The 18271-nt window shown below is 43.5% G+C and overlaps 1 long non-coding RNA gene across 1 annotated transcript; it reads left to right on the top strand.

The window, feature by feature from the left end:
- The first annotated feature begins 579 nt into the window (after positions 1-579).
- LOC140899320 (uncharacterized) lies at positions 580-10823 on the top strand. Its single transcript, XR_012155284.1, has 3 exons — positions 580-627; positions 10306-10394; positions 10753-10823. It is a non-coding gene; the product is annotated as an uncharacterized LOC140899320 (long non-coding RNA).
- Positions 10824-18271: the final 7448 nt, after the last annotated feature.

Raw genomic sequence — 18271 nt, 5'->3', positions numbered from 1 at the left:
ATGAAAATTCTAACCAGGTTAGGATACACCTGATAACACCAATGCTCCCCCACAAAATATATATTTCTCCATTGGATAGATATGTTGGCTGAGAAAGATGAGAGAGAGAGTGGATTGCAGATTGGCAGCAATGGCTGCTTATGGGAGAGATCATTTATATGCTAGTAAACAAAGCAGAAGGTTTTGATGAGCTCTGGAAAAGGGTTTTAAATGATATCAGAAGGGAAGTAGCTGACAGAAATAGAAGCAGATGAGCAGGGCCCCATGGGGGTGTAGTAGAGCCACGGAGTGACCCAGCAACCAGGCATGCTTTTGCTTTATATTGGTGTAAAAGGCTGGCAGTGTTTGACTGAAATGATCAGTCCTGTTGTCAGGTGTGCACCCTGCTGGGAAAGGGAGAGAGGGTATGCTGGCTGAGCAATCTTGAGGGAGGAAGCATGTCTAGGAGCAGCCAAGCCCAAATAGAAGGGGAAGTTTGAGCTGACCATACATAACAGTGTGGCCTGCCCCTTTAAGGTCCTGGGGCCAGCCAGCCTGTTCAATTATCAGATGCAGCTGGAAAAGGATTATATAATTTCTATAAAGGGCTGAGAGCCTGCCCTTGAAGGGGAAAACCACAGGAAGCAGGTGAGTGCCTATTGCTGATCCTGGAGTAAGGGGGCAGAGATGCTATAGGAAAGGCCTTGAGGTTTCTGCAATTTGATTTTGCCAGGGAATAGTTCTGTTATGTTGTCAGTTTTGTGTGTGAAGAATAAAGTATTGTCCTGAGAAAAGGGCCTGAAGTGACTTTTAGGTGTGGTGTTAGTCTTTCCTGAGCTGGGGAGGCAGGCCAGCGGTTTACGGATGCATCTGATGACGTGAGCTGTAGCTCATGAAAGTTTATGCTCAGATAAATTTGTTAGTCTCTAAGGTGCTACAAGTACTCCTTTTCTTTCTTTTTTTTTTACACTTGCTTAGTTATACAGTGACTTGGGAATGGAAAATACTGATTAGAATATTTAACTAATCCCCTTTATCCAGTACAGGAAGCTTCCTTGCACTGTTTTTTCTAGTGCCCTCTAGCTGTTGTTGCTGAAAAATAAAATTCCTAATTAGAACTAATAAAATATCTCTACTTTATGAAGTGCCTTGTGAACAGGTGCCTCTGAGCACCCAGCATACTGCAAATAAACTATACAAATCAAAAGACCACATGACACAATATCTAGTACACACGGTGCAGGAAATAAGACAATCCCACTATTAGTCCTAATGAAGGAAAAACAGCTCTTCCAATAAATGTTAGTACAGAGAAAAAGTAATTTTCCCTTTAACTTTGGGGCTTTTCCTAAGCCAAGCGTGAGGAATGTGAAGCAAATTGGAATGGCCTAGTGATTCAATATGTGTTGTGCTCACATTGAATTTACAGAGAGGGTGCCAATGGAAATATCTACACAGAGAAATTAAGCCAATTTTACTAGTCACAATAGCCAGAAGCAAATATATGAGGAAACAAAGCCACAAATCTTACTATACAGAGCCTGCAGTTAGTAAACTGCAGCCTTGTGAAATATCAGGTAATTAAGACAAAGGAGAAGACTTTTGGGGGCTGCATCTTGCCTTTGTAAAACCAGAAATGGGATAAGTTGGATCTGTGTTCAGTTGATTCAAAACCCCAGTGTTGAGGTGGGTTTAAGTAACTGGTTCCATGTTTGGCTTCTTGGTGCTCAGGCATTCTGTTCACCAGGATATGAGAGAGAGAGGACCTTGCCTTTGGATGTTTGAGGCCACAATCCTGCAAAGACTTACATACATGCTTAACTTTACTACCATGAGTAGTCCCACTGAAATCAATTAAACTTACTCATGGTTGGAGAGTTAAGCATGGTTGTAAATCTTTGTAGGATTGGGGCCTCAGATCTCTGTTGCTGTGCTCTTGGGCTTGAAAACTTCTTTAAAAGGTGCAGTAAAATAAAACCTACGATATCAGCTTCTAGTATCTATCTACCTGTGTGTCTGGCAAAATGATATTCTGTAGGGTTTCCTCAAATGGTTGTTTCAATTTTTGTTTTGTTCAGTGGACTCTATCATAGAGGAATCAGTCCCCTCTGTGAGGGTTAATTCATAATAGAAAAGGAGCAAAAAATGCCCTTCTCATTGTGAAGTATTTAGTCTACTGCCATTTAAAGCTTTCCTTTAATGACTGCATCATATTTCTGATATCTAAATTGACTATATTTAGCTGAGAGTGAAGAACCATGTTCTTTTTATCCCAATCCAAGAAGCACTGTGTTGTGGCAGAGTTCCATTTTCTGAAGCCATGGGACAGCTAAGAAAAGTTACTGACTCTAAGTGACTTTTTGGTCCCTTTCTACTTAATTTATTTGTAGTATGACTGCCAGTTTAGCACTATTTCTTGCTTTGTTCTCTTTCCCTGCTCCATCCAGTAGTCACTTTCGGGATCCTTCTGTGTGGAATACGCTATGTTCTCCTTTGTACAGGACCAGAACCTGGAACACCTTGATTAGAACTTTGCTACCATGATTTATAGACTCTTAAACATTTTTGTGCCAGAGAAGGAGGAAAAACAATAACAAAACCAATTCTATGCAGCCAGCCAAGACACAGTCTGGGGAAAATATGCAGGAGCAGTGGAAAAACTCCTTCAGTTGCAGATACTTAATTTCAAGCATAAAACTAGCTGATGCTCTAATTTATTAAAGTCCACATAATCATCCCATGTTTGTTAAAATATTTAAACACTAAGTATTCTACACTGTGTGGAAAGGCCTTCCACACATTTGCTATCAATATAAAATAATATATTTCAAGATCTTAAATGTATTACCACTTCAATTAAACTTACTCTTGTTCTACTCTTCCCAGTAAACTCTAATCACTGAACAGTATACATCACTACCAAGTTAAAAATCATATTCTGTTAAATAACTCCTTTTTGCTTACACCTTAGATAATATACATTTTTAAAATGTACTTTGATTAATTATTAATGTTCATTTAATTTTTTGTACTTCTCATAGGCCTTGGTCCTGCAATTGGATCTGCACGGTTGCTTTCCCTTCCTCTCCTAATGTGTCCTTGGCTGCATATGGGCAGACTCCCTAATAGCATTTTATGCCAGAAAGAAAGAATGCCTTTGCAGATCTGACTATAGGTCTTAGCAAGGGCAATGGGAAAAACAGACCCATCATCTTTGCTTTCTAGCTCTTGTGCTTTAGCACAATGCTGTAACGTTTGGGTTACAAATCCTGCATGGAAATATTTACGCTCAAACGGAAAACCTGCTTCCACTAGAATTTTAAGAGAAACACAGGATAGAAACCTCTTTTGATCTTAGATTTTATAAAACGTAAATTTACTTGGCAGTGTCCCTTTAGTTTTATAATAATTCTTTACTAGTTTATGATGGAAGGATTATATACCAGAACAGAAATCCAATAAAAATTCTTAGAGATATAGGAAGCTTTCCTGGAAGTATCTGAATGATCCTATTAAATGCATACTCCGCCCCTTGCCATCCCTTATCTCCCCCTCCTTTCTGCCCACTTCTTTCCCTCCCGGTCTCTATCCCCCTCCTTTGAATTTTGCATCTATTATTTTTCTTAATAATTTTTCATTAACTAATTGGATTTTTAAACACATTTTGATTGTAAATTATGTAATATAAATTGATTTATATTTTAAACATTTATGTGAATTGTTTCAAGTATAGCTAAGGCTAGGCAGAAAATGGGTAATATGGTATGAAGTTTATTATAGTGTTTTCAATTTATATTTTAAAAATTAATAAAAAGTTAATAGAAAAAATCCTTTCCTAGCTTAAATTTGTGTCCCTTTTAAAGTGAGATGATATTAGAGTGTAAAAAGCTTAAGTTTTAGAATTTTTTTTGTCATGAGTGATAACATGTGAGATCATGCTGTAGTTTTAGTTGTCATCGTAAATGGGTTCACAGCCAGAAATATATGTCTAAAGCTCCCCCCAATTTGTCTGAACTTTTGGGGTTTGGATAAAACAGAATCCAGTGAGGAATCACTTCATTTGAAAAACCAAACAAAAGAGATTTTGCAAAAATAAAAAAAGCCCAATTTGATCATTAATATTTTTCTTTTTTAATGATTAAATGTTCTTTTGACTCTTATCCTGGGAGTTACTGAACGTCTCTTATTTAATTGGCACCAAGGGCCCTCCATTCCTATTTAAATCATTGAAAGCTGAAAGTGCTCAGCACCCAGAGTCGGAGGTGCTCAGAACCTTGCAGGATTAGGCTTTTTAAGATTGTTGTTTTATTCTGTAAATAAAGTTTTAAAAAGAATGAATAGGCAAAAGCAAAACCAAAAGCATCTCTTGGAAAACAAGCTAAAAGCACCCCCTCAAAACTTATTTTCTAGGAGCTCATCAAAGCGTACCAGCCAATGTAATATTTTAGGTGAGAAAGGAAGGGTGCCACCTTCAAATGGTTGTCTTTTCCGCCTATCTTATTTGCATTAACAGAAACATTACTTGTCACTTTTTGCAAGCAAAAACCAGGAAATGTGATATATAAGATACCAAAAAATATGAAGCTCCTATGCCTGTTTTTTTCATTATTTTGTATCAAGCAAGGCAGGGTGGCTAATCTTCACTTCACCATTCTGCAGCACAGCAGGTTACTGTAGAAATGTTCAAAATCCTGTGTTAAGAGAAATTCCCCCCCTCAAACAGAACGGGGCTTATTTTTGTCAGAAAGGACTGGAACTTTGTTTCCTTTTATTTCCGTCCTGCCTGGTTCAGGAAGTGCAGAGCTCAACAGGTTATTTTTTTTGCGCAGAAAAGTCCAGCCATGTGATATGTATGTAGTTGAACTGCTAAATTCTTCTGCCTTATAGGGAGATTTTAATGTTGCTATTTGTTCTGTTAAGAGCCTAGTTTTGCGTGTGTGTGTGTATGCTGAGCTATATACTACTTTCTCGCTGTGCTGTTAAGGGGAACAATGTAAGCCTTCAAGGTCTCTTTTTCCCCAAGCCTTAAAACTGACTCATTTGATAGAGACAAGGTGGGTGGGGCAATATTTTGTAGAGATGTTTTTAATAGCCGTAGAATTTTTTTGTTTAGCCTGCTAGTCTTGCTGTGAACAGAATATGGCCATTGCTTGCTGTACTGACTTAATATTAAGAATACAGATTCTGGGGTCTAAGTTAGAGCCTTTCCTTTCTGTGGAAAATGCACGTATTTATTATTTTATCTGGAAGTATAAACTCAGTGAGATGAAAAAGTTTCTTAAAACAACGGTATAAAGAAATGGTGGCATCAACATTCTTTGGGCCAGCTATCAGGCAACAAAAGTCAGACAGATATCTGTCCCAGAATTGACTACATTTGCAATCATTTCAGTGGCATTAACAGTTATCAAGATTATCATTCACATTGATGTAGCTTGCTGCTACTTTGAAAAGCAGCAGCTGTATTCACCTCATCTAGCCCTTGCTGCTGACAACAGGAGATACTCTACATTGCTCTGGGCATGCTCTTAAACTCCCTTGGAGACATGGTACATAGCCGATTAGATGGCCCTCTCCCTAGGCACTCTTCTGAGAGCTAAGGAGGGATTCTTGGCTGGAACATGACACGAGAGTGAAAACTTGCTATGACAGGTCAGAGTCTAACCCTCACCAAACTAGAAATGCAAACACACCAGCTGCAACAGAAAAAGCCATCAGCACAGATGTATACAGCAGTGAAGAAGCAATCCAAAACACAATATTAGTGTGGCCATTGGACTGTGTGTTTGCAAAGCGGTTATGGGTGTGTTTTATGTTCTGTCACGTAATCCCTACTTACAGAAATACAGCAGAGCTTCTACTAAGAGGAAAGGACTTTTTTATTTTACAGATAAAATCACTGTAAAAATGAACTGTAAAAGGTCTGTCACTACATGTAAAATATCAATGAAACACTAATTGGTATAGATTGCCATATGCTGATTTAATAGTCTTTCAAATCTATGATAGGTCGAAGATGCCTTTATAGATAGGTAATCAATGTATGATACTTTACTGTTTCTATTAGGTAGGACACCTTTCTCCCTGTCAAGATATTTTTGTTTCTATTCTGATTAAGATGGCTAGAGACATCCCAACAATGCAAGCATTTGTTTCTGCCTTAAAACATTTTTTTTAATAATTAAATTAAAAATTCTTTGGAGTGATGCAATCCTAAAAGGAAGCTTTCAGAGTAGCAGCCATGTTAGTCTGTATTCGCAAAAAGAAAAGGAGTACTTGTGACACCTTAGCGACTAACCAATTTATTTGAGCATAAGCTTTGAAAGCTTATGCTCAAATAAATTGGTTAGTCTCTAAGGTGCCACGAGTACTCCTTTTCTTTAAAAGAAAGCTGTGACTTAGTTCCGTTGAAGCTCGTCAGTCAGTACCAATTTGGTGGTGGACAGGGTAATGATACACCAAGAAAGGGGCCCTTTTGGGCCAGGAACATTTTGTAAAAGATCAGATACAGATTTATGTTGCGATTATCAAAATTTACAGACCTGAGAATCACAGAATCATCTCATGATCAGTACTTGCCTCAAGGGACAATAAATCTTGATGGTTACTGGCTGGCAGTGTTTTCCTATTCAGGTGTTGATGTTGCTGAGAAAGGATTCTGACTTCTGCTGATTCTTTGGGGTCTGGTGATTGGTTAGTCTACTCCAATATGAAACATGAGAGGCTCTGTGCGGAAAAGGATCTGGGATATGAGCTGAGCAGTCCTAAAGGAGGAGTACTATGAGCAGTTGCAGAGGTTTGAGCTAGTCCTTACGATATTTCATTGTTTGTTTTTTTAATAAAGCCAAAATCCAGGGAGAGGCTGAGCTTGGCCTTTATGTAATGTGTGGACTGTTTGTAGAAAAAGTTGGAAAGCACTTGCTTAAAGTCACCAAAATATCAAGTCTTCCCATGCATCCTTACATCCATTCTGATTGCCTTAATCAAAAATAGCTGCAAAGTTCTATTATTGTAAACTTCAAGTGTGTAACAATTTTCTTGTAAAGAGAAGAGGTGAATCTGGAAGTACCTCACAGAATGACCAGAAAGCACAAGCCCCATCAGTATTGGACTGGTGGTGCTCTAAACCTAAACAAATTAATAAACTGAAATCTCCATTCCTGGACGGGAACGAAATTGAACATCTTTTTCAGAAAGATGCAGCCTTTTGTATATTTTTATCTGGTTTGACAACATTGCTCTGTATTCTTCACTTCTTGGGAAGGAAAGGGAGAAACTTAAGATCAGATCACCAAACCTATGTTTCAACCAATCATCAGACAAGAGTTTAAGATAAATCTATAGCAGCATCTCAGGGCTTGTCTACACTTACAGTGCTGCACCAGTGCCGCTGTAGCACTTAGTGAAGACGCTACCTACGCCGATGGGAGAGCTTCTCCCATTGGCATAGGTACTCTACCTCCCTAATACGCAGTAGCTATGGCAAGGGGAGAAAACGGAGCTGTTGAGTGAATGAATGTCAGATAGAAACTGCTATTAAAAGCTTATTTTTTTGGACTTGCTCTAATTTTTTAAATAGTTGTGCCGTCTGCTCAGGTTTCAGTGATACTGTGTTTTAGTCTCAATCTTTTCTTTATAAATCATAGAGGGTCTTAACTGTTCATTGTGCTACAATACTGGATAGCTGCCCAGGGTTCAATTTCCTTTCCTATCTTGTAGCTTTCTACAGATATCTGCAGAACAAAAATTTCTGACTCCTGTTGTCTGCAGCTGGGACCACAGCAAGTTTGGAGTAGTACGGGGGGAGCCTGTGCTACTATAGATGTAGAAAGCTGATTTTCTTTATTTTTAACCAGAGATGGTTTTTGTCTAAAATTGGAGTTGGGCATGCACCACAAAGTTTGGATCTGGATTTGAATCTGAATTTCCCCAAGGTTTGAAGACCAATCTCTAATCTGGATTTTGAGCTGATTTGGGGGTCTGAAAAGTTTTCTAGAGGTGACAGGGTGTGTTGTGGGGGAGCTTTTCTGGACTGACGGAGCAGTGAGTGGTGGTGCTGTTGCTCGGTGATGTGCTGTCAGCATCTGAGGAAAGGAATCCCACAAAACACCCCCACCCACAAGCCTCTGGTTAAACCCCTTTCCCAAGGAGATGGTCAGGGAAGGACTAGGAAATATTTGTTTTCTCAGCCAAACACACCATGAAGGAGGCAACACCACTAGGACAACATACTTTCTAAGTCCGTTTACAGCAAGTGTTGCTACTTTGTTCTGGAAGGAAAGAGTGAGAATCTTGACAGTATAGGACCTTGTTTTGTGTGTAAATAAAGACTTTGTAGTGGTTCCAGTGCATCTTCTTCGCAGAAGAGTTTCTAGAAATACTTGCTACTTGGTGCATTATAAAGGCAAAATATTTGCTCTTAATACATTTGAGTCCCAGTGATGATTCCTTTCTAGCAGAGATCAGATTGCAGTATCCAGCAAGGGAGTGACCTCCATCAGAGGTAAGAAAATCACTCCAAAAGTCTCTTCAGACTGGTAGTAGTCTTAAAAAGGGGCTGTTTGCAATATATTGTTAAGGAAAAGTTAGCACACATGACTCCATTTTGGTTTGGGGCCCACCATTGTCTAAAAGTAAGCACATCATGCACCAGGACGAGTGTTCCTTAGATACTGCATTCCTGTGAAAATCCTCCTCCTTGTCTCCAGCCTGCCTTGACTCCCGGTATCTGTTCTTTGTCTGTCCCTAACTCCCTATCTCCTGGCCTTTGATGTAAGGCCTCCCATCCTGATAATAAAAGTTACTGATGCATTGCTTTAGGACCATGCTGTGTAATTAACATACTAGTTTAGCACGAGGAATACACCAAGCAGGGATAGGTGGTAGATAAGAAAAGGGTTTGTTTATTGGCTAAGATTTCCGATGCACGAGGGCAACATGCTTTGCTAAAAGGTATATAACCTTTGTATAATCTGTATTTGGGGTCTCCTCCTGACTAGCAGGGGGGCACCACGCTCGAGCGTAATAAACTTAAGTGTGTTTTGGGAACTCCGCAGCAGTTTTGTGCGTGACCTGATAGGACACGTCCAGTTCGAATCTAGGCTGAGGCACATGAACAAAGTCCACAACTGCTGCAAATTATACCTATCAGGTATAATTTGCAGCAGTTGTGTGCGTGACCTATCAGGTATAATTCGTAACAATATCTAAAGCAACTATCACTGTGGTATCTAAGTGAACATATATGTTGCTGCTTTATTGAAGTGTAGAGAGCTCTTTGCAGCTTAATACTAAAGTAAACTTTGTTTGCATTAGAGACTACTGAGCATTCAGTGGCGTTTATCAGATTCCAAGTTGCCATCCATCTATGGGGCTTTCCCCTGGCAGAGCCTGCATTTATGGTGTTTGCAAAGGCCTATTGCCAGTGATTTCCTAAAATGCAGAAGTGACCAGACATGTTTCATCTCCATTATTCACCAATGACTGAAAGTGTCACTACCCTTGACTGGGACCTTGCACTGTCACATTTTAGCTCAGAGGGAATTTTTCTGAGTTCCATTAAAGCAGCTTGAAAGATATGGCAATAATGACTGAAAGAGACTAAGGTGAAAGTTAAAATTGTTAAGGAAAACATTGCTTCCAGTTGGGCTCCCCAGAATCCAGAATTTTCCTGAAAACTGTTGGTTTCATACTTTTGCTTTTGCTGCTGCTATGGTTGGTAGCGTGTCCCACCTCCCATAAGCCCTCCTTTACACCTCCTATCTTCCATGGATCCTTCTTAACTTTCATCTCTGCATCCTTCAATACTTGAACTACTGTTCCATGTTTGCTTTTTTGTTTGAATTGTATTGCAAGATTCTAGACTTATTCTCAATGTCCTATATGGCCCTATATAATAATTACCACCTTTGACTAAGAAGCCTACTTCGATTTTCCTTTCTGATATGTTAAATGACCATGGTAGGAATAATTATATAAACAGATAACATATTGACACCTGAATAGAAAAAAGCACTATTAACCAAGAGTAAACTCCACCTAATTACACTAACCTTTTGGAGACTCTAAATAACAGTGCATATACACCCGCCGAGGCACTCACTTAGAAAGTGCAAGTGTTCTGATCTTGCACTGTGCACGTGTAAATCGTAGCTGAGCTGCCAGAAATTGGTGCTTCGGTTTCAAACTGACATGAATTAGCAGTACTTTATCTCTCTGTTTTTAATCAGAAAAGTAACTCAGTCTGGGAATTTAAGGGCAGAAATGGAAGAAGCTGTGGAATGTTACTAATCCTGTAGGGAAACTGAGCTTTTTTCTTTTACATAGGGCAAAGAAATGAAGACTGTCAACTGAAGCCAAATATCGAATATCAGATATAGAATCCTTGACTGTTGTAATCCCCAGACTTGATGGAGGTAAATTTGTTTTGTATTTTAGCTTGTGCTATGTGTAGACACTCTTCTTTTGTTCTAAGACCTGTGTTTGTATGCTTGCAGGGTTTTGTTTTGGTTTAGCTCCAGTCAATTAGGAATAGTTTTAAGCTAAACCACAAATAACCCTCATTTTAAACTGAAATAAAGATCCACATAGCCTTATGCACTAGTTTAACTAAATTGGTTTAAAACCAAGTTTAAGTTAAATTGGTGAACTTACCCTTGTTTGAGAGAGAGACCAATTTCTCTCAGACTTTAGACATAGTTGTACATTTAATGCATCCTTTGCTTAATTTAGTCTCTTATAAACTTTACTAAGTTCTTCTTTTTCTCCCATTAGATAAAAATGTCCCCCAGATGAATGGCCTTTCTAATATTTTGCTTTGGGAGTGGAGTTGTGTATTTTAACAGGTAAATTTTAAGTATAAAACCAGGATTAAATGTGTGTGATTGTACCACTGGGGGACTTGCCAGCATCTAAAAAGTGAAAGATCTGATCCTAGGTCTTGAGGAAAACACTCTGCTTCTACTGACTTCAGGGGCAAATGAGGGCTTGGCTTCTTGCAGATGCAAAACTGTAGTTATTTTATAGAGTAGTTTGATTAAACTCACACACACACACAAACAGAACCTGTTTTGACCCTTTAAGATGTGTGGTTAGTTCATTTCTCATTTGAATGACTCCCTCTGCTCTTCTGCGTTCCCACTGCAACTGGAAACACCAGAACACAATCACCTGGGGACAAGGTGGGGAGCTCTTCCTTTCTTTCCAATAACAAGGAGAGGGATTGGATATGCTCAGACGAATCTCTTCTACTGTTCTCTCCCTTGCCACCTGCATTTACTTAATTCCTGTTTCTAGTCCTATCAGGAACTCAGAAGGGAAGAGATACATACAAAAGAAAAATAATTGGTGAGTAGGAAAGAGAATTGAATGCTACTGAAGCTTGTAAAGCACTAGTGTTATAAAGGTTCAACTGGTGTGTGTGTATCCACTGGAAGTAGATACACAGATTAAATTTCAAAAATTAATAAACATATTATTTGCAGGTATCACAAACAAAAGCCCCCACTCAGGCTAGGGTTGCCAATTTTGGATAGACATATTACTGGAGATTTCATCATATGACATAATCTTTAATTTCTGGAGACTCTAGGACAATCCTGGAGGGTTGGCAACCTAAGTTCCCTGTAAGCTACACAGCCATGAAGTGGCCTATTAAGTACTGCACAGGTGCATAGAGAACCCGGGGAGGGGCACCCCTCCTTTAGCTCCAACCCAGTCCTGGACCTGCTGGGCTGGGGGGAGGGGTGCCCCGCCTCCAGCCCCGGAGCTGCCGCAGCCAGGGCACCCCTCCCGAGGCCAGAACCCAGCCCTGGACCTGCTGCAGATGGGCACCCCTTCCCTGGCCCGAACCCAGAGCCCACACCCCCAGCTGAAGCCCCACCCCTGCACCCCAACCCTCTGCCCCAGCCAAGAGCCGCCTCCCACACTCCGAACCCCTCAGCCCCACCCCCTTAGATAAATCTCTTGACCTTTCTGAGCCTCAGGTCCTCCCTTTGTAATCTTATACCTCACACAGGGAGGGACTGGTGGAGGTGGGCACAAAGTCCCATTGCCTTTACTGTGCCATTTAAAACTACATCCAAAGTACAATGTCCTTTTACATACACAAAAAGATTGGGTGATTTTAGTTGTAGTAATTTTTTGTGAGATGAGGGGCAGAAAATTCCTTAATTTTTTTTAAAAAATGATTTTTTTTTTTGTTTTAGCGGAGACTGGACTGTGTAAGCAGTGTCAGGATGAGCTCCACCCTGACATCTGGTGGTGAGGTGTGGCAAGTTGTGGAAAAGAACTTCAGGGGCCGATCTCATTTGCATAGGCACACCCACCATGCCTAGAATGAGACCATAGCTGCCCAAATGGTCACTTTGGCTGCTGTGGGATCCCCAGTGTCTCTGTTATTGGGGCAGGAAGAATAAATTGTTATTACCCTGATTATGGGAACTTTGCTTGGAACTGTACGTGGCCTTTTGTTATGATGGAGGGATTCACCATCAACTAAGTAGCACTCGCTAGGCAAGGGTCATGGGTTCCAAAACTGTGTGAATGGAGAGAGGCTGGGGACAAGTATTAATACTTGGTGGCATGGGCCCCTTGGTGAGGGCCTTACATGCTGATTGCACTTCCTCCTCTCTCCACTGTGGAATATCAGAGCTAATTTTGATATCATTAGAAGTCTAGTTATAGGCTGCTGAGCTCACTTTGGGCTGACAGTGCACCAGCACTGGGGCTCCCCTACTATAAGCTGAATTCACCTAAGAGCTGAAATCACTGAGTGTTGTGTTAAGTAGTGGGGGAGCCTGAAGATATATTGTGGAGCAGTTTGCGGGGACGGCTGGTGAAGCAGTTTGACGCGGAGCAGTGTGTGGATGGCAGGAGCTGCTTGTGGGCCGTGGAGCTGAGCGAAGGAGTTCGTGGGGCGGCTGGTGGAGCGGAGCGCAGCTGAGCGAAGGAGTTCGTGGGGCGGCTGGTGGAGCGGAGCGGAGCGGAGCGGAGCGGAGCGCAGCTGAGCGAAGGAGTTCGTGGGGTGGCTGGCGGAGTGGAGCGCCGCTATGGAGCTATGGGGCGGTCAGCTTCAGATCACGTAAGGTGCCTCTTACCCCTGTCCCATTTCCACCCAGGTTGGGAGGTAAAGCTCCGCCGATAAACTTTCGAACTCTGGGGCCGCCCTGACCAGGGACAGAGACTTTTGGGGCATTGGACTTTTGGGACTTCGGGTGATTTGGGGTTGCTGGGGTAAGAGAAGAGGTAGACACAGCTGCCTTAATATGCCCTGACCCTAAAGGGACTTCTGATGTGTCTGTGCTGATAGGGACCAACTCCAGTCTCTTCAAGGTACTCGCGGATTACTGCAGAAGGCGGGCTGGGGACCAGTACCTGAATACCCTGATGATCCATACGCTTTGTGCTGAAGCCTATAGGAAAATTGAGAGCGCTAAAAGGGACACATCTGAGCTACCGCTTGGGGCACTGAAGTACGCGGGCACAACCCCCTTAGTAGTGCCTGCAAGGACGGAGCAAGAAGTGCTTGTCATGAGTACCTGTCTGAAAGGCAGTAAAGGGACGTTAGCAGTGATAGAGCAGCCGATGGGAGGAGAGCTCCCTGAAGGAGTGCTGGTCCCCAGTGGAGTCATAACCCTACCTGCTGAAGCCCAGGAAAGGGTGACTATACTGATTGCTAATGAAACGAGTCGTGATATTTTTGTGAAGCAAGGACAAAAGATAGCAGACCTCTTTGAGCCTGAGTCGATTGTAAAACCCCAGTGTGAAACTCAAGTTCCGACAATAGACCCAGCAAAGTTTGACTTTGGAGATTCACCAGTGTCCGAGGACTGGAAAGATCGCCTGAGGAAGAAACTTTGTGAAAGATCCAAGGTGTTCTCACTGCATGAGTGGGATGTGGGATGTGCAAAAGGAGTAGAGCACAATATCAGATTACATGACTCTCGACCTTTCAGGGAGAGATCTAGGAAGATTGCTCTCTCTGAGATGGAAGATGTGCGACATCATCTTCAGGAGCTGGCTGCGAATGGCATCATTACAGAGTCCCGCAGCCCATACGCCTCACCCATTGTGGTAGTCCGCAAAAAGAATGGGAAAATCCGGATGTGTATTGACTACCGCACCCTAAACAGCCGTACTGTGGTCGACCAGTACACTATGCCTCGAGTGCAAGACGCCTTAGACTGTTTGCTGGGAAGCCAGTGGTTCTCTGTGTTGGATCTTCGAAGTGGATACTACCAGATCCCTCTGGGAGAAGAAGATAAGGAGAAGACAGCCTTCATTTGCCCATTAGGGTTTTATCAGTTCGAACGCATGCCCCAAGGGATTTCTGGAGCACCTGCCACCTTTCAACGTCTCATGGAGAAAGTTGTGGGAGACATGAATTTACTGCAAGTGTTAGTTTATTTGGATGACCTGATTGTGTTTGGAAGAACCTTAGAGGAGCATGAAGAAAGACTTCTTAAAGTGCTTGATAGGTTGGAGGATTATGGTCTGAAGCTTTCAATTGACAAATGCCAGTTCTGCAGAACCTCAGTGAAGTATGTGGGTCACATTGTGTCCCAAGAAGGTGTGAGTACTGATCCTGATAAAATAGAAGCACTCACTACATGGCCACGTCCAAGTAACTACAGAGAACTCAAGACCTTCCTTGGATTTAGTGGCTACTACCGCAGATTTGTGAAAAACTATGCTACGATTGTAAAGCCTCTGAATGATCTTACCAGGGGACATCAGTCCAGCAAGAACAAATCTAAGTCCAAGAATAAGGGGAGGTCCCCAAAGCCTCCTGTGTAGAGACACAATGGCCCCTTTGCACCATTTGGGCCACGGTGGGATGAGAGATGTGAAAGGGCTTTTCGAGAAATCATTATTTGCCTAACTCATGCTCCAGTCCTAGTTTTTGCTGACCCAAGCAAACCATTTATCCTGCATACTGATGCCAGTTTGGAGGGTCTGGGAGCAGTCCTGTACCAGGAAGTGGAAGGCAAATGTAAACCTGTAGCCTTTGCCAGCCGAGGATTGTCTGATAGTGAAACTCGCTATCCCACCCACAAGCTGGAGTTTTTGGCCTTGAAATGGGCCATCACTGAGAAATTTCGAGACTATTTGTATGGTGCTCAGTTCCAGGTGTGGACAGACAACAATCCACTGACTTATGTGTTAACAAGTGCTAAGCTGGATGCTACAGGGCAGAGATGGGTGGCCGCCTTGGCTAGCTATGAGTTCAGCATTCAGTACCGATCAGGGAGAAGCAATGTAGATGCAGATGCATTGTCCAGGCGTCCGCAGGCTCCAGAAGTTGCTGTGATACCCACAGATGGAGTGAGAGCTATTTGCAGTGTGAGTCGCCGAGAGCCAGAGGCCCGTGAAGGCTTTCAGGGATGTGTTGCAGAAGCTTTGGGCCTGCCCCCTGAATGCATGCCTTCTGCTTCGGTGAACTATATTGCATTAGACCAATCTCCTTTGCCCATGCTCAATGCAACTGACTGGGAAGAAGCCCAGCGGCAAGATATTGACATTCGTGATACACTACTTGCCAAAAGGGAGGGGCGAAGCCCAGCTGCGGTTGTCCCACCTAACCCGGAGGGTAAACTACTATTGAGAGAATGGACCAAACTAAAACTGATTCAGGGAGTGCTACACCGAATGACCACTGACCCTTTACAAAAACAACGAGCACAACTAGTACTGCCAAAAAAGTACAGAGCCCTGGCCATGAGGGCCCTGCATGATGACTTTGGGCATTTAGGGATGGAGAGGACCCTGGAACTTATTCGTAGTAGGTTCTATTGGCCCCGAATGGCTGAAGATGTTCGCAGGAAATGTGAGACTTGCGCTCGATGTGTTCAAAGGAAAACTCTGCCCACGAGGGCTGCATATCTCAAGAACATCACCAGCAACAAACCTTTGGAGTTGGTATGCATTGATTTCTTGTCTGTAGAGGTAGACAAGAGGAATGTTGGAAACATTCTAGTAGTGACTGACCATTTTACACGGTATGCACAAGCATATCCCACACGTGATCAGAGGGCCACCACCGTTGCTCGAGTATTGTGGGACAAATATTTCTCAGTCTATGGATTCCCGGCTCGGATACACTCTGATCAGGGGCGGGATTTTGAGAGTCACCTTCTGAAGGAAGTGCTGAAGATAGCAGGAATTAAAAAGTCTAGGACAACGCCTTATCACCCCCAAGGTGATCCTCAGCCAGAGAGGTTCAATCGAACCCTATTAGATATGTTGGGAACTTTGCGACCAGAGCAGAAGGCAACCTGGAGCCAGCATGTCGCATTTCTGGTGCATGCCTACAATGCCACAAAGAACGATGCTACGGGAGTCACCCCATATCTCTTGATGTTTGGGCGAGAACCAAGATTACCCATAGACTTGTGCTTTGGTGTATCAGAGGATGGAGATAGCTATGAAACTCATCAGCAATATGTATCCCGACTAAGAGAAAAGCTGCAGGATGCTTATCGCTTAGCTACCGCTGCGGCTCGGAAGAACGCAGACCGCAACAAACATCGATATGATGCTAGAGTGCGTTCGCAGGAGCTCCAGCCGGGGGACAGAGTCCTGCTGCGAAATTTGGGTATTGCTGGCAAACACAAGATAGCTGACAGATGGAAGGCAATACCTTACCTGGTGATGGAAAAGCTGGGAGATCTGCCGGTCTACAAGATCAAACCTGAAGACGGTCCAGGGCAAATAAAGACGGTGCATAGAAACCTTTTGCTCCCTGTGGGGGAATTGGTAAGCACCCCTTGTGAGATGGGCCACGGCAGGGCCGCCGGGCAGAACAGAGGTGCTAGACCAAAGCCGCCATCCAACACAGACAGTGGGCCCCCTACAGCTAACTTACCCCTATTCTGCACATCTGAGAGTGAGTCTGAGGAGGAAGACACAACCCTGGTGTATCCTGGGATGGAGACAAGATTTCAGTCTCGATCAGCTGAACCAAACGAGAGTTTTCCCTCTTCCGCCCTAAACCCAATGGCGGAACTATTTAGGCCCCTTTCTGATACCCCGGTGCTGCTGATGAGACCCCCCTGTGATGACACACACAGCTTATTGGACAATGGGGACAGACAGGTAGAGGATGTCCTGGGCACCTTGGACCCTCCAGCGTTAGAACTAGGAGTGCAGGGGCCTACGCCAGTAGCCGAGGGACCCTCCAGGGAAGCCTCTCCATCCGTCACTCAAGAGGATGTTCCCCTTACTTCGGCAACAGAGATTCTCAATAGACGAGACAGGGTGATAAGACCAGTGAAACGGTTAACTTATGATGCACCTGGGGTGACTAGTGAGGAGCCAATACATTTAGCACACAGGCTTGTGGAAGCTAAAGTGGGCTTCCTGAGGCCCTTTGGAGGAAACCAATGAGTTGGTATAAAGGGAGTGTGATTTGTCGGGACGACAAAGTCTCGGCTGGGGGGAGGATGTAAGCAGTGTCAGGATGAGCTCCACCCTGACATCTGGTGGTGAGGTGTGGCAAGTTGTGGAAAAGAACTTCAGGGGCCGATCTCATTTGCATAGGCACACCCACCACGCCTAGAATGAGACCATAGCTGCCCAAATGGTCACTTTGGCTGCTGTGGGATCCCCAGTGTCTCTGTTATTGGGGCAGGAAGAATAAATTGTTATTACCCTGATTATGGGAACTTTGCTTGGAACTGTACGTGGCCTTTTGTTATGATGGAGGGATTCACCATCAACTAAGTAGCACTCGCTAGGCAAGGGTCATGGGTTCCAAAACTGTGTGAATGGAGAGAGGCTGGGGACAAGTATTAATACTTGTTGGCATGGGCCCCTTGGTGAGGGCCTTACATGCTGATTGCACTTCCTCCTCTCTCCACTGTGGAATATCAGAGCTAATTTTGATATCATTAGAAGTCTAGTTATGGGCTGCTGAGCTCACTTTGGGCTGACAGTGCACCAGCACTGGGGCTCCCCTACTATAAGCTGAATTCACCTAAGAGCTGAAATCACTGAGTGTTGTGTTAAGTAGTGGGGGAGCCTGAAGATATATTGTGGAGCAGTTTGCGGGGACGGCTGGTGAAGCAGTTTGATGCGGAGTAGTGTGTGGATGGCAGGAGCTGCTTGTGGGCCGTGGAGCTGAGCGAAGGAGTTCGTGGGGCGGCTGGCGGAGCGGAGCGCAGCTGAGCGAAGGAGTTCGTGGGGCGGCTGGCGGAGCGGAGCGCAGCTGAGCGAAGGAGTTCGTGGGGCGGCTGGCGGAGCGGAGCGCAGCTGAGCGAAGGAGTTTGTGGGGCGGCTGGCGGAGCGGAGCGCA

Source organism: Lepidochelys kempii, chromosome 16, assembly GCF_965140285.1.
Source record: "Lepidochelys kempii isolate rLepKem1 chromosome 16, rLepKem1.hap1, whole genome shotgun sequence".
Lineage (NCBI taxonomy): Eukaryota > Metazoa > Chordata > Testudines > Cheloniidae > Lepidochelys > Lepidochelys kempii.
Note: the sequence above shows the minus strand (reverse complement) of the source record. Positions and strands in the feature narration are given on the sequence as shown.